Consider the following 11,477-nt stretch of genomic DNA (forward strand, 5'->3'; position numbering starts at 1 on the left):
TTGTCCTCCCATTATAGATGCATTAACCAAGGAAAATAGTTTTCTCCTATTTACCTTAAGATCACGAGCAGTGCTTTTCACCTCTGTTCTGGTAATAGGCCCAGCTTTTCTCAAGCATAGCCTCTCATCTGATCTGATTTTAGTAAATCTTTCCATGACTTTGCATCCTTCCTGAAGTAGGGTGCCGAACCTGGGACATGATATTCTAAGTGTAGCATAACTAACTCCACACCGTTTCCAATAGCATCACAACATACTGATCACAAAACAGGAGCCCTAGCTATATTTTTCCTGTTTCCAAGGCTGGAGACAACAGTATTCAAACTGAAATTGAGCACAAACCAACCCAGTAATTTTTCTAGCGTGTAGTTTAGTGAATCGCACCTCTTTTTTGGGGCGGGCAGGTGGATGCTGAAAGCCATTACCACATTTAAGAGTCTCCAAACCACACTACAGCAATATAGTATCTGTTCATCTGATATGATTAAAGTAGGTGTGTACGTTGCATAAGTCATTAGTCAGGCAATTGCCCAGTACAGTTCAAACTCTCCTCCTGGAGTTAGCCACCCTAGCTCCATTTCTCTAACGCCCGTACCTGGGAATCCAAAGAGTTTAGCTACAAGCAGATTCCTACTGCTCGTTTGGTGAGGGCTAAGTTAACCATTTCAAGGCATTCACTTGCATAGCTGTTTGGAGGAAGAATTGTTGTCCAGTGATAATTCTGTGCATCTCATTTCCACCACAAGTTCAATCAGCCTGGAGCTAACTCCCATCTGGGAAAAATCGATAGCTGATAAAGGTAAGAGAGCAGACACAAGGAGCTCATGGACAGCATAACCCACTATAAAATTTGTCAATGTCTTGCTGCCATTTTCCTAGCCACAGGATGAATTCAAACTCTATCCCATTGAATGTTGGTTCTACTAGTTGGAGGTGCATAATCTCAGTTGTCGCTTGCCTTCTTGCAACCCAATCATGGTAAGTACCAAACCCTGGTTTTACACACACATTTTCATACCTGGCCTCCAGGAAATACCTACCCCAAATCACAGGACTCCCTCATGAGGTTATCTGCCAAATCAGGATAGCGGAAGGTCTGATGCAGGTTGAATCATGACATGAGGTGTCAGCTGTGGCTCAGTTCATAGCACCCTCGCCTTTGAATCAGAAGGTTGTGGGTTCATTTCCCACTCCTGGAAACCAAGAACTGTGAATGTACTCGAAAGAGTTGAATCATGACATGCAGTCACCTTAATGTTATCAGTATCAATGTATAGTGTCATAGACCAGGCTTACTATTACAAATTGCTTAAAACTAAGTCCTCATATGACAGACAGATTTAGCACAGGTGTGCCTGCCATGAGGCAGACTTCCTCACTCCAGGATATTCAGCAACAGATTGGTATAAGCTGGAGCTCTCCCTCTGTGCAGCCGTTTGTCCTTTTGGCCACAAATCCATCTCGCACAGCTTGGTCCTCAATCTTGCACATGAACTAGAGGAAGCCCTTCTGCTGTATGTGGAGTCATTCCGGCCTATGAAGGGCACTATTTAGACAAACATCTTAAGCTGTGTTTTACATTATCTGACTGCTGTGGTGGTGTTGTTATAAAGTGCTACTCCCAAAATAATTTTGATGCATTTGCTACACCCAGCCATGGCAGGAAGACCCAGTTTGAAAAAAAGTATTCCCAACTATCAGCCTTTCTGAATCAGTCAAAGAACCAGAGGCACTAACACAGCTCTCAACTCCATATAAAAACAGCTTTATAAAATAAAAGCTTAAACTAGATTGGTATCCCTTCGAATGAAAGTTCCAAACCGCACTCCATTCCTTTAGCATAACCCTGAAAGACTATGTCCTGGCTGATTGCACTCCAATCCATAGTACACTTACCCATAAATGGTATCAGTGAATTGCAGAGCTGTTACCCACTAATGAGAAACTCTCAGCTTCTACATTTACTCCCATGCAAATGCAGTTGATATCAATACTCTTTTACTTTTTAAAAAAAATGAACAATTTAAAGAATCTTCCATTTTTCTTCTTGCATCAATAAATTTCTTGACTTGCAGCAGTACTTTTTCCCAATAAAACAAACAGGTGGAAAGACTAGCATGCTTTTGTAACATTCTACAAGTTCCAAATCATCAATTTCTAGAACTTCAATTTAAATAATAAATGGCCTGCAGTTTCCCCAATTATAGTATTTGTGTGTGACAAAACGGAATACAGATGTTGCCCTGGTGAATCATTTTATTGGTGTTGTCGTGACAATGCTAAAATTTTCATAGTGTGAACAAGTTTAGGAACACGCAATTTGTGATGAACACTTCCTGCCTCCACTCATGAGCCTGACAATTGCTAAACCAGATTTCAGAAAAGGGGGGTGGGAAAAAAAGGCAGTGAGCAATATAAATTTGCATACAATTTATGGCTATTCACTACCAAACAGTCTCAGGAGATCACCAGCTTTAGAGTGTCATCAATTTCAGAAGACCCACATTAAAAAGGGTGTTAGTGATGCCAAACAAATCACCTTCAACAGTATCCATGACCCAACCTTACTTGGGTTACAAAAGGAACAGTTTGAGACAGTTGAAAAAGCAAGCAACTCCTTTACATTGCCCTCTAATGGACACACCACAATCTCCACCAGCAAGTTAAAATGGAGAATTGGACTCCGAGGGCACTCCAGCATCAATATAAAACATTTGGTAAATACGTTCTGTCATTTTCATGAGAGAGCTGTACATGGTAGTATTATACAAAAATATTTTTTAAATTAACTATAATAATTAATTTAATGCAAAATACATGTCCCTTATCACTACAACACACATGATGCCCTAGTCCTTTTTTTTCAAAAATATAAAAATTTCTGCATACATTTCAGCCTTCCAACAGACTGCATTAAGTACTAGGTACAGCTTTTGTGCCAAGTGGTTCTTGGAATAGTGTTGCTGGGATATTCCCCATCTCCAGTCCAGGATCTAAGCCTAAATTCTTTGGGCCTAAGTAAGGTGTGTTCTTCTATGGAAAAGAGTATCCACTCCATATTAGGAAAACAAACATTGTACTTACCCAGCAGCTTAATTTGGCAAATCAAGTATGATGATGGTTCTTTGCACATAGCTAGCTGACTCTCTCCCCTTTCCAAAAAAAAAGCCATCTTGGTCACTTCTTACACCCCCACCCCCAACTCTCTGAAGGCACTTGCTTAAAGTAGGATATGTTTCCACATGCACCAGCAGCCTCAGACATCTCACCAAAACAGCTATTTATCATGCATGAGTGAATGCAATGACTCTTCACAGCGAAGCACTATCCTGCCCTGAGTTGCCATCAACGCATCCACAATTTCCAGCAGGTGTCACTTGATAGCAATCTGGGGTAAGAACGCTGGCTGATTTTTTTTTCCTTCCCTTCCCTCCCTCCCTCCCTAGCCCAGATACGCCTGCACCAATTGCACCACTCTTACCTTGGGCCTTGGATGAGATTAGCCAACAACAGAGATCAGGTGTGGAATGGGGGACCCAACTGGTCTGGATATTTCAGAACATGCCAAGGTAATAACTACTACCCAACTGAAGAGGGAAACCACTATTCCTCCCATTTAATGTCAAAAGTATCAGGTTTAAATCTGGAATATAAAGCTAGTCTCAGCAATGCTGAGCAAGGCAACTATTATTAATTGTTGTAAAAACCCATCTGGTTCACTAATGTCCTTTAGGCAAGGAAATCTACTATCCTTACCTGTACATGGCTAATGAGGTAGTAGTTGCATTGGTGTTAATTTCCCAAAATTGCCTAGATTCCGGAAAGGTTCCATCAGACTGGAAAGTAGCAAATATAAACCCACTATGCAAGAAGGGAGGTAGGCAGAAAACAGGAAACTATAGGCCAATTAGCTTAACGCCTGTCGTGGGGAAGGTGTTAGAATCGATCTCAAGGTAATCAGGAAGAGTCAGCATGGTTTTGAGAAAGGGAAATCATGTTTAACCAATTTATTGGAGTTCTTTGAAGGAGTAACATACGCTGTGGATAAAGGGGAGCTTGTTGACGTGCTGTACTTGGATTTCCAAAAGGCATTTGATAAGGCGCCACATCAAAAGTTAATGCGTAAAATAAAAGCTCATGGTGTAGGGGGTAACATATTAGCATAGATAGAAGATTGGCTGGCTGGCAGAAAACAAGAGAATGCATAAATGGGTCTTTTTCTGATTGGCAGAATGTGACGAGCGGAATCCTGCAGTCCCTGTCCTGGGGCCTCCACTTTTTACAATTTATATCAATGACTTAGGTGAGGGGAGTGAAGACATGGTAGCTAAATTTGCAGATGACAAAGAGATAGGTAAGAAAGTATGTTGTGAAGAGGACATAGGGAGGTTGTAGGCGGATATAGATAGGTTGAGTGAGTGGGCAAAAATATGGCAGATGGAAGAAGTATAATGTGGGAAAATGTGAAGTTGTTCACTTTGGCAGGAAGGAAAAAAAAAGAGTATTACTTAAACGGAGAACAGCTGCAGAATTCCGAGGTGCACAGGGATCTAGGTGTTCACGTGCATGAGCCACGAAAAGTTAGTATGCAGGTGCAGCAAGTAACTAAGAAGGCTAATGGAATGCTATCCTTTATTACAAGAGGGATTGAACATAAAATTAAGGATGTTATGCTTCAGTTATGTGGGGCATTGGTGAGACTAGATCTTGAATATTGTGTGCAGCTTTGGTTTCCTTATTGATGTAAATGTATTGGAGGTGGTTCAGAGGAGGTTTACTAGATTTGATACCTGGAATGAGCAGGTTGTCTTATGAGGAAAGGTTCGACAGACTGGGCTTGTTTCCACAGGAGTTTAGAAGAGTGAGGGAGTGACTTGATTGACGTATATAACATACTGAACAGCGTTGACAAGGTGGACATGGAAAAAATGTTTCCTCTTGTGAGTGAGTCCAGAACTAGGGGGCACTGTTCTAAAATTAGGGTCACTCTTTTAGGACAGAGACGAGGAGAAATTTTCTGAGGGTTGTGCAACTTTAGAACTCTGCCTCAAAAGATGTTGGAGGTAGATAGATTCTTGTTAGGCAAGGGAATCAAAGGTTATCGGGGGTAGATGGGAATGTGGAATTCGAAACAGACAGATCAGCCATGATCTTAATGAATGGCAGGACAAGTTCGAAGGGCCAAATGGCCTACTTCTGCTCCTATTTCGTATGTTCGTATGTAACAGGGGAGGCTGTGGCATAGTGATATTGTCGCTGGACTAGTAATCCAGAGACCCAGGGTAATACTCTGGGGACCTGAGTTTGAAGCCCAATTTGAATTCAATAAGTATCTGGAATTAAAAGTCTAACAATCACCATGAAATCATTATGACAATCGACGAAAACCCATTTGGTTCACTAATATCTTTTAGGGAAGGAAATCTGCTGTCCTTACCTGGTCTGGCCTATATGCGATTCCACACCCATGGCAATTTGGTTGACTCTTAAAAAAAATCCTCTGAAATGGCCTAGTAAGCACTCAGTTGTATCAAACTGCTACAAAGTCTCAAAGGAATGAAACCAGACGGACCACCCGGCATTGACCTAGGCACCGGAAATGACAACGGCAAACTCGACCCTGCAAAGTCCTCCTTACTAATGGCTAGGGGCTTGTGCCAATTTTGGGACAGCTGTCTCATAGCCTAGTCAAGCAGCAGCCTGACATTGTCTGTAAAGTATGATTCTGAGAGTATGACTATGTCCCAGACATCACCATCACCATCCCTGGGTATTTCCTGTCCCACCAGCAGGACAGACCCAGCAGAGGTGGCAGCACAGTGGTATACAGTCAGGAGGGAGTTACACTGGGAGTCCTCAACATTAACTCCGGACCCCATGAAGTCTCATGGCATCGGGTCAAACATTGGCAAGGAAATGTCCTGCAGATTACCACATACCGCCCTCCCTCAGCTGATGAAGCAGTACTCCTCCATGTTGAACATCACTTGGAGGAAGCATAGAGGGTAGCAAGAGCGCAGAACATACTCTGGGTGGGAGCCTTCAATGTCAATCACCAAAAGTAGCACCACTACTGACCAAGCTGATCAAGTCCTAAAGGACAGGGCTAGACTGGATCTACGGCAGGTGGCCAGGGAACCAACAAGTGGGAAAAAAAAACACCACAACCTCATCCTCACCAACCTGCATCTATCCATGACAGTATTGGTAAGAGTGACCACCGTACAGTCCTTGTGGAGACGACCAGTCTTCACATTGAAAATACCCTCCATCGTGTTTTGTGGCCCTACCAGAGTGCTGAATGGAATAAATTTCGAACAAATCTAGCAACTCAAGACTGGGCAACCATGAGGCACTGTGGGCCATCAGCAGCAGCAGAATTGCACTCAACCACAATCTGTAACCTCGTGGTCCGGCATATCCCTCTCTACCATTACCACCAAGCCAGGGGATCAAAGCTGGTTCGATAAAGAGTGCAGGAGCAGCACCAGGCATATCTAAAGATAAGGTGTCAACCTGGTGAAGCTAGAACACAGGACGACTTGCGTGCCAAACAGCATGAGCAGCAAGTGATAGACAAAGCTAAGTGATTCCACAACCAATTAGATCTAAGCTCTGCAGTCCTGCCACATCCAGTCGTGAATGGTGGTGGACAATTAAACAACTCACCGGAGGCGGCGGCTCCACAAATATCCCCATCTTCAATGATGGGGGGAGTCCAGCACATCAGGACAAAAGATAAGGCTGAATCATTTGCTACACTCTTCAGCCAGAAATGCTGAATGGATGATCCACCTTGGCCTCCTCTCAGATGCCAGTCTTAAGACAATTTGATTCACTCCACATGATATCAAGAAACAGCTGAAGACACTGGATACTGCAAAGGCTCTGGGCCCTGACAGTATTCCAGCAATAGTACTGAAGATTTGCACTCCAGAACTTGCCGCGCCCCCAGCCAAGCTGTTCCTGTACAGCTACAACACTGGCATCTACCCAGCTATGTGGAAAATTGCCCAGGTATGTGCTGTACACAAAAAAAAACAGGACATATCCAACCTGGCCAATTACCGCCCCATCAGTCTACTCTCGATCATCAGTAATGTAAGGGGTCATCAACAGTGCTGTCAAGTGGCACTTGCTTAGCAAGAACCTGCCCACTGACGCCCAGTTTGGGTTCCACCAGGGCCACTAACTCCTGATCTCATTACAGCCTTGGTTCAAACATAGACAAAAAGAACTGAATAAAATGGGGCAAATTGCTTTCATATATTTATGTTTCAAGACCATAAAAATTGCTCAACTTGGGTCTGGTCACCAAGATCTGTTGGAGGAGATACTTTTGGTAGACTTTCATGACTGCTGAATTCAGCTACAGCTTTTTGCTGTCAGAAAGAAAGCCATTCACTGTGCAGACTCAAAGGATGAAACAACCAACTTTTATTTATTTGTCAGCACAAAGGGAGATGTGGTACAAGTTTACTTAAATTAGGTGAAAAGTCTTAAATAATGCTGCATCAACACATCAAGACAAGGGTTTGGGCTTTTGATCACAAGAAAATTATCCATCTTATTTGGTGAAAGGATGACAGGAATAAGTAAGTAAAAGATTAAAACAATTAATAAAGCTCCAAATTGTACAGTTGAGCAATATTTCAAACCAATTGGAATGCCAGCAAGTTCCTATCACTAACTCATTTGTTAGACCACATCAAGTTTAATTGGGAACGTATACCTCTGCCAACCATCTAACAAAGCTGCTTCAATGGCACAACAGGGGTTTATCCAGTGTGTAGATGTCATATAGAAAGAAAGGCCTTCTCTTTTCTTGGGATTGGAGGGGGCATGGGGAGGAAGAAAAGGGAGGAAGAGAAGGTGGGGGGAAAACATAAGCAAGGTTTTTGTTTTTGACAGCTATGCAGCAATCCCTGCTGGAAGCGTTCATCTGGATTTCAGATGAGGACACAATATAGTTCAGCTGTGATGCACCCAGTGTCCAGATGCCATAATCAGAATAACTTGCTGACACTGATCATCATACATTGGTTTCACTGGCCATTTGGCCACAGTAATGGATGTTTCTCAGATTGGCAAAATGTAGCAATTGGTAAATACCAGGAATGTGTTGGGCCCTTTTATGTTATCCAGGCACATGTGTGATTTGGGCACAATATTTATTAACATCAGCGAATTAAAATGACAAAGCCTAAATGCAGGACAGAAACAGGTTGGAATAGAAAAAGTGGCTAATGCAATGCAGAGTAAATTTTACTCTTTGAAATAGAACTGGGAATGGAAATATAACCCAAATGGTAAAATTCTCAGTGAAAGAGTTTGCATTTATATAATGCCTCTCACTACCTGAAGATGGGCCAAAGCACTTTACAGCAAATTAAGTACCTTGAAGTGTAGTCACAGTTGTAATGCAGGAAACAGAGCAGCCAAGTAACACACAGCAAGGTCCCACAAACTGCTGCTGCTTGTAGCTAATCCTAACAGGAGATCTGCTTCATGGTATGTCACACTCGTCCTCATCTGTCTTGTGCAATCCTCACATCCATTATAGCTTGTCTGCGACCACTCCGTGATGTCTGTCATCCAACTACACCTAGGTCAACCTTCTTTCTGCTGCCATCCACTTTGCTATCTCAAAAGAGATCTCCGTAGCTTTTCAGCTCTGATCAAATGGCCGAAATACTGACATTTTCTTTTCTCAATGTCACTTGAGAAGGGGGTGAACTCACTCCCCTCGATTCAACCTCCTTGGTTGGTCACAACAAACGTTTAAGTTTCTTTTTCACAAGTATATGCATTTTGCAAATCAGAATGTATTTAACTATTTAGCTGTGAACAAAGAGCCAACCAAACAAGGTTTTCTTGAGTCAAAGGAAGAGCAAATTTATGAATCACTGAACCAGAGAAAAATAATAAAACGTGACATCAAGCATTCATCCCTCATGCAATCATTAGGCACACATACACAAAGGTATCAGAATTAAGGGGAGTTAAGAGTTCAATAAAAATGTAAAAATATATGGTTAAGTGTCCTTTGATTGTCCTTGAGGCATAGATTTTAAAAGTTGAGGCCGATTTAGGGGGAAAGAAAGGAGAGCGAGTGAGAGATGGGTATCTGGATTATAGGAAATATCTCTCCACACTCCAGAGGGTGATTTGTTTGTTTCTCACCTTCACCTTGGACTGTAGCCTTGCATTTTAAGCAGTTTGCTCTCAGTTCAAATTGCAAAATTTCCAGTCAGTTAAAAGTAAAAAAAAAATCATTTTCAAAAATAAAGGGGAATAGCCTTGTAACACACTTTCCAAGAGTTCTTTGTTCTTGCAATTTCAAGCACCTCTTCATTGGTCTTATGTATGTATATGGAATTTTTAGCACATCTTAGCATCCACATTTCAAAAGGTGTCTACTTTCTTTCACAGATTTATTGTCCAGGTTTCTGAGGCATACAGGAAAGTGGATAGAGTGTAACAGTGTTTTTTCCCTTGTTACAAGCTTGAGTTTTCTTGTTAACACATCCTTCATCTTCACAAAATTACTTTTAGCTCTCTATCCTTTAATTTCAGCATTGCATCTACCATCTTCTGTTATAATTTGTCCTAAATAGACAAACCAATCTATTTGTTCCAGCATGACATCTATTTCAATCTTCACTCTAGCTTTTTTAATAATGTACCATTGTTTTTGTCTTTTTCGTGTTCATACTCAATGCACACTAAACTTCTAGACTTTACTTGATCTATGATATTTTGTAGGACCTCTTCTGATTCTGCAAGTAGAACTATGGTGTCAGTGTACCGCAAGTTTGTTATGCTCTTTCCACCGATTTTTACCGCTCTGAATATTTGTCCTCTATACAGGTTGAATAGTTGTAGCAACAGTATACAGCCTTGTCACACCTCTCTTCACTTGAAACACATCTTATTGGCTGTCATCTAACCTGATGCTTGCTATTTGGTCCCAATATCGGATCTGGATAAATCTCAGATCCTTACTGTCAATGTCACATTTCAGCAGTATGTATATTAGCTTTTGGTGATATACTCCACATCTAAATCCAGATTGTTTCACCAATTTCTGCTTCAAATGTATTATTATTTTTCCCATTATGATTTTCAAGATCAGTTTAATGAGATGACTCATTAAGCTTATCATTCTAAATTGATTGCACTCCATTGCTTTTGGTTCCTTGGGTAACTTAACGAATAAGGAATGTCCCAAGTAACTTGGAATGTATCCTTTGGTGTATATTTGATCATAAATTTCTGATATCATTTCTAATTCTGTTTCTCCAATGGCTTTTAGATGTTCTTTTGTTACTTCACCTATGCTTGGAGCTTTCCCTGTACTCTATTTCAAATAATTTGTTACCTCTGATGTCAATGTTTGCTCTATCATTTACCTCTATACCTTGGAGTATTCCCTCAATTTGGATCGTTGTACAATTCACATATATTCTGTCCATCCTTGTGCTATTGCATCCCTTTCAAACAATGTTTTGCCATCTTCGTCTTTTATGCACCCACTATCTGTTGTTATCCTTTTCTTTCTATCCATCACAGATTTCACCTTCTGGTGCATAAACCTAATTTTGCGATTTCTTTCCAGCTCTAATACTTCATCACACATCTCATTATACTATTTCTCTTTAGCCTGCCTCTATGCATTATTTTATTTTCAACTTCATCATCTGGATAGACGGCGGCATAGTGGTAATATCGCTGGACTAATAATCCAAAGGCCCAGCCTAATGTTCCGGGGACATGGGTTCAGATCTCATGGAATAGCGCAGCAGGCTCAATGGGTTGAATGGTCTACTCCTGCTCCTATGTTCCTCACCACGGAACTGGTGGGATTTAAATTCAATTAATTAAATCTGGAATTGAAAGCTAGTCTCAGCAATGGTGACCGTGACAACTATCATCAATTGTCATAAAAACCCATCTGGTCATTAATGTCCTTTAGGGATGGTAATCTGCCATCCCTAACTGGTCTGGTCTACATGTGACTCCAGATACACAGTAACATGGTTGATTCTTAACTGCCCTCTGCAATGGCCTAGCAAGTCACTCATATTAAAGCAATTAGGGATGGGCAACAAATACAGGCCTTGCCAGCGCCGTCCACATCCCATGAAAGAATAAAAACAGAAAATGCTGGAAAAACTCAACATGTCTGACAGCATCTGAGGAGAGAGAAACAGAGTTAATGATTCAAGTCCATATGACTTCAGAACTCTGAAGAGTCATACGGACTCGAAACATTAATGTAGTGTTTTATTTTTAGTTGTTTAAAAAAAGGTGCTTGCCACCATCTGATCATTTTCTGAACAAAATTGTATCAGTCTCTCTCCTGTTTAATTTCTTAATCAAAGGCCATATCGACTGCCATGTATTCCTGATGTTCCTTCACCGACTTTAGCGCTCAAGTCACCCATTACCATTATCACATCAGTTGATTTGATTTG

Source organism: Cetorhinus maximus, chromosome X (assembly GCF_964194155.1).
Source record: "Cetorhinus maximus chromosome X, sCetMax3.hap1.1, whole genome shotgun sequence".
Classification (NCBI taxonomy): domain Eukaryota; kingdom Metazoa; phylum Chordata; class Chondrichthyes; order Lamniformes; family Cetorhinidae; genus Cetorhinus; species Cetorhinus maximus.